Source organism: Chinchilla lanigera, unplaced genomic scaffold (assembly GCF_000276665.1).
Source record: "Chinchilla lanigera isolate Chin_1 unplaced genomic scaffold, ChiLan1.0 scaffold00081, whole genome shotgun sequence".
NCBI classification, from domain to species: Eukaryota; Metazoa; Chordata; class Mammalia; order Rodentia; family Chinchillidae; genus Chinchilla; species Chinchilla lanigera.
This window is the reverse complement of record NW_004955482.1, coordinates 8,386,536-8,392,374: the sequence shown is the minus strand read 5'-3', so window position 1 is coordinate 8,392,374 and position 5,839 is coordinate 8,386,536. Positions and strand designations below refer to the sequence as shown.

Sequence of the window (5,839 nt, the reverse complement as noted above, 5' to 3'; positions counted from 1 at the left end):
GTATTACAGCAGCCACTGATATTTTCCTAATATGTCCATAACTCTGTAATGTTTGTATTGTTCCTATGCTATTTCATAAATGGATGTAAGTTTATTATTATGTGTTTCCTACAACAACCATTGAGAATAGTCAATGATTATTCAATTGGTCACTCATGTATAGCTCCATTTATTTTCTTTAGAAGCCACTTTGAAGATACCAAAGTATAGTACAACAACCACTGATAATCTCCTACCCCTTTTGTCTGTAACTCACTATTATGTGTCTATTTGTTTTCCTGAGAAACTATCTTGTAGATAACAATATGTAAAACAATAACCGCTGATAATTTCCTACCACTTTGTCTGTAATTTGGTAAGCCCTCCATTACTATTTTATCCTTCTTTTACTCTTTAAAATAAAAAATTAAAAAAAAAAAAAGAAAAAGAAAGTACAGGTACATGTTGCAACATGGATGAGCCTTGATGTCATTAGGTCAAGTAAAAGAAGCCTGTCACAAAAGACCAGGTATTTTAAGACTCCATTTATATTAAATGACCAGAATAGGCAAATACATATAGATAAAAAGTAGAATAGTGACTACCAGGGCCAGTAATGAGTGCTAAGTGTAGGATTAGGGGCTAACAGCTAAAGTATACGAGCTTTCTTTTGATGGCAATGAAAATGTTCTAAGATCTACTGTGGCATGAGACATATACAACTCCAAGTATACTTTTAAAAACCCATTAAAACATACTACTTAAATGAATTCTATCTCAATAAAGCTATTTTAAATGGAGGAAAGTGAAGGAGGGATAAAGGAAGAACGCACATAGGAGCTTCTTCCTTTCTTCTGTCTCTCAGATTTTAACACATATACTGACCACTGGAGACTTTGATAAATGCAGATTCTGGCTAAGTGTAGTGGGGAACCTGGGATTCTACACTGCAAAAAAGCTGCCACTTGATCTCCGTGCTTCTGGTCCACCCTGGATCGTACTTTGAGGATGGGTATCGGTACCTTCCAGGTGCCCAGCATGCATGAGCCAGGCTTACTTTGTGAGAGTGATGTCTTAATTGCTTTCTGCATCGCTGAGGCACAATACCCAAAGCCAAAGTTAAAGGAAGAAAGGTTTATTCTGGCTTAGTTTACAGAGTTTCATTCCATAGTTAGAGGGCTCTAAGGCAGGATGGTATGGCAGAGGGGCATCACAGCAGAAGCAGAAGCAGCAGCAGCAGCAGCAGCGACAGCAGCAGCCCTCTTTCTATCCAGTATATTTGATCCAGGCTACTCGCCCTTAGGGCAGGTAGCACTCATACCCAGAATGGGCCTTCCCATTATCCACACCAGAACTATGCCAAACCAATCAGTGGACTAACTTAGTAATCACACACCCTTGACCTCAGCATCATACAATCCCAGCATCACACACTCTAGATCTAGCCACCTCTGAAAAGCCCCAGCTATGAACACATGAGGCTTTAGGGAGAACCATTCATAATAGGAGGTCATCTAGACACAAGCCATAACAAGCAATATGTAACCTCATCACCTAGTTGAGCCAACGGGCCCAGGAATGGGCATCTGACTCAAGCTGGGGCTATCAGGGGTGTCTGAGACTGTTTTCTGTTGCTAAAACAAAATACCAGAAACTGCACAATTTATAAAGAACAAAAGTTTATCTACTAACTCACAGCTGTGGAGGCTGGGAAGCCCAAAAGCATGATGCCAGCATCAGGGAAGGCCTTGCTTGCTACATCACAATATGGAGGGCATGCATGGCCAGACAGAGCACTTGGCTAGCTTGCCACTGTCATCTTTTGCAGCCACCAGTGCCATGAAAGAGTCCCCAATCTCATGACCCCACCTAATCTTAGGCCCCACCTCCGGACACCACGAATATGTGACTTTGAGGACTAAGTCCCCAACATGTGAACCCTGGGGGACACATCAAAACAACAGCATGAGGCTCCGAGGAGCAGAAACTGGAACATTAAGCTACTTGTGGGTCAGTGTGAGACAACACAGGGAGAGGTCGTGTGGTCCCAAGCCAAGGCAGTCCTTGCCCGCACTGGAACTATGGAAAGGGTGAAAGCCGGTCTGTAGAGAGGGGGAATGCTGTGGAGAGGAGCAGGAAGGAGAACTACCCTAGCCCAGAGACTTCTGTCATCCTGTTCCCCGCTGCAGCTCCCATTCCACATCATTCCTACAGGTCCCTCTTTTGTGTGATAGTTTGCGTGATGGCTCATCTTGAATGCTACCAAGCAGGACCTAGTTTTCTAAATGAGCATTTAAGTTGTTTTACATTATCTGGTATTAGAAATACTGTTCTTCCTTATCGTGCAGTGTGTTTTCCCACACTCATCTGTTGTTTTCTTGAATAAATTCTGGGGCTTTTTCCCCCTGAGACAGAGACTCACTATGTAGTTTAGGCTGGCCTGGAAGTCACTAGGTAACCCAGGATAGCTTCAAACTTGTGATAATCCTCCTGCCTCAGCCTACTGAGTGCTAGGATTATAGGCGTGTATTACGACATCCAGCTTTTTCTTGGATAAATTCTTAGTCATGGGCTCCCACCAAAGCTTGCATCAAGTTAAATTAGCCTAGTGGTAGGAGAACACACTTCTGATTTCTTCTTTTTGTTGTTGTTTGTTTGCTTTTTTTTTTTTTGAGACAGGGTCTTCCTATGTAGTTTAGACTTACCTTGAACTCACTGTGTAGCTCAAGCTGGCCTCAAACTCACAGTGACCCTCCTGCCTCCGCCTCCCAAGTGCTGGGATTACAGGTGTGCACCGCCACACCTGGCCCACTCTGGTTTCTGACCTAAATTTCTACCCTGCAGTTATGTCATAGTAAAGCTTGGAAGTCTGTGAGTGGAAAGTTCCAGCATTTGCTAACTTTGACTTGGCTTAGATCCTCTAGGTGCTCAGAGTTGGATGAGGGCCTAGCAGTCATGGCCAGCACCACCCACAGTGTCCCTGGGGGCGCTCCGCAGTCCAGTCTGGAACCTTCTGTCAGCCTGGTGTGAACTGTCCCACACGCAGCCTCTTCTGCCTGTTGTAAGGGACCTACTTCTTGCTTCTCTTGCTGTTTGCTGACAGTCTCTGGTCTTTCTGTGAGAGCTCACAGAGTAAACATCATCCTTCTCCTGGAGAGCTTCTCACATATCTCACAAAGTAGCTTTTTAAGAAATGGTTCCTACTGTAGTCGATCAATATTGCTAAATACACGTGCACTGTTGTGCAGCCGATCTCCGACTCTTCCATGTTGCCAGACCGAAGCTCTATACCCATTAACCAGCAGCTCCACCTGGTACCTTGCGAAGCCCAAAGAGAAAGTGGGGTGCCGAGCAGGCACGATTCCCAGGAATCAGAACATCTCATTTCACGACTGCCGTTCTCACTCTCCCACTGAGAAGAGAGACTGAGGCTGCCTCAGGTGTACAGGGCCATGAGATCTCAGTCCACCCGTGAAGATCATTAAACCCGCAGCTTTTTAGTACGGAGAAGTGGCCTTTCCCCACACCTGGCGTGGAAGATACAGGAGGAGTCGGAAGTGGCAGAAGACCAGGGGCCACCTGGCAAGCAAACCACACAGCCCCTGTCCTAGGCACTGCGGTTACACCAGTGATAAAAAGTCTCCCCAGACCCCCAGAGGGAGCTCTGTCTTGCTGACACCTTCAGTACAGCCCAGAGATGCCGACCCGGAGATGGACTCCAGAACCCTGAGAAAACAAACTGCTCTTGGTTTCGGGGACCAGGTTTGTGGTACCTTGCTACTGGTACCGCAGGGAACTAACACATGTTATCAAACTTCCGGTGGAGGTTTAGAGGGGTGGGGGATAATGACACCTTGGAAGACTGGAATGGATACAAAAGGTATTAGGTGAGTTTTTTCCTAGCTTCTCAGAACTCCAAATAATACAAAAATAAATAAAATAGAAAGTGAGAATTCCCTGCAGTTGGGGATGGAGATCAGGGTTGGAAATAAGAGGTCAAGGATAATAATATGACTGAGTGAAACAACACACACACACACACACACACACACACACACAGGCTGATTCTTCTTATGAGAGAATCCTAAGTAATGAAATGCAGAGACAGAAAGCAGCATGGTGGATTGCCAGCCTGCGGGGCAGAACTTTTGGCACACGGCGCCATCTAAAGCCCTGCGCTGAGACGTGACCAGACTCTATCATGGGTCACAGCAGTGTAAGGCTGTCCCCAGATGATCCCAGCCCCATTAAAATGCCTTCCTGAGAAAGCTCAACACTGCCCAGAAAATGACCGCTGTGCTGGCTGACACCTCACAGCAGGCCCTTGGCCACCTTTTCTTAGAGCACGGAGTGAAATAGCTCCCAGCTGTGGCTGTGTACCTCTGGCAACTCAGAAGTAGCTCTCTCAGGGACCCGAGCCATTCCTCGAAACGCCATCAGAAAGGTCGGGCTCTGCCTCCCAGTCTCGGTGGGTGGATGGAATCCTAATTGCCTGGCTGCCGGTCGGCAGACACAGCTGGGGTGTCACACCCACACTGCCCGCCTTTGTGCTTGTTCCCTGCTCTGATGCCACCAAGGCCCCACTCTCCCTTTAAAATGCCGCATCACTTCTGCAGAGATCAGAATGGAGCTCAGCTCTTTCCTCTGCTCTCAGCAGTTATTGAATAAAATCTCTTTCACCCCTGCAGTGCCTGTACGTGTCTGTCTTTGACATGAGGAGCGAGGAGAGGGGTAAATGGAGAGTTCGTGTTTATGAGGACCGAGTTCCGGTTTGGAACAATGAAAACATCCTGGCTGTGGAAGTCGGGGTGGTTGCACAATAATGTGAAAGCCTTTAATGCCCCTGCACTGTCCACTTCAAAATGGTTAAAATGTTACATTTAGCCAGGTATAATCCCAACTCTCTGGGAGGCTGAGGCAGGAGGATTGCAGATTCAATCTTAATGACTTAGCAATACCTCTCTAAATGTAAAAACGGGGGAGGGCTTGGGGATGTAACTCCGTGCAAAGGCCCCGGGTTCAACTTCCAGTATAGTAGAAAAGGTACAAATTTTATATTATATCTCTTTGCAGTAATAAAACTCACGCAGTCTGGTGACGGGTGATAGAGAATCACACAGGTGATAAAAGTGTGTAGAATACACACACATACACACACGAACTGAGGCCATCTGAGCAGGCTCAGGGGGGGCACCAATGTCAGAGGGTACAGACAGGCCTCGAAGGGACGGCTGAGTCGCTGTCAGGAGGCCACAAGCCCCTCCCTTTCTTGGAGGGCACGGAGCCTTTCATTTCTGTTCTACCTGCCCACCAGCTTCCTCTCTTCTGATTTTGATTTGCGACATGATCTTTCAGTCCCAGAGTGCAGTCTGCGCCACTCGGCTCGATGCCCAGTTGCGCGGTGCCAGGGGTCCCGTGGGTCCATCCTGCTCGGGTGTCCAGCCTGCCCTGGTGCAGTTTCCCAGGCCATGGCAGGGAGCAGAGCCCGATGCCCATAGCCCCCTCCAGCGGGGCTGGGAGGGAAGACAGCTCCAGCGGGTCCGTGAGCCGCCTGGACCGCCTAACCTCACTGATAGTCTCTGAGGAGGCCGAGTAGGACCAGGAAATGTCACTGCTTTGCGCTGGGATAACCCTGCCCCTTGGGTGTTTCCAGGGTTGTCGCATACTCCCACAGCTATGGTATCAGTGTGAATATATGGTAGGAAAAAAGGGGAGGGCAAGACCGAGACCAAAGGGGCAAAGTGTTAAACGTGGATGAAAGGGGATGTGAAAGATGGTTGTGCTATTCTAACAACTTCTCTGGAAGTTTGAAATAGTTTCAAAAGTGGTCATGGGAGAACCATTTGAAATAGTTTCAAAA

The 5,839-nt window shown here is 47.3% G+C and overlaps 1 protein-coding gene across 1 annotated transcript in view; it reads left to right on the top strand.

Annotated features, from left to right (window-relative positions):
- Tmem116 (transmembrane protein 116) overlaps positions 1–3,929 on the top strand; it is a 183,715-nt gene extending 179,786 nt beyond the window's left edge. Inside the window, exon 12 of the transcript XR_001230973.1 lies at positions 2,895–3,929. The gene's annotated coding sequence lies outside the window, so the exon portion shown is untranslated. The remainder of the gene's footprint in view (positions 1–2,894) is intronic.
- The last annotated feature ends 1,910 nt before the right edge of the window (positions 3,930–5,839 follow it).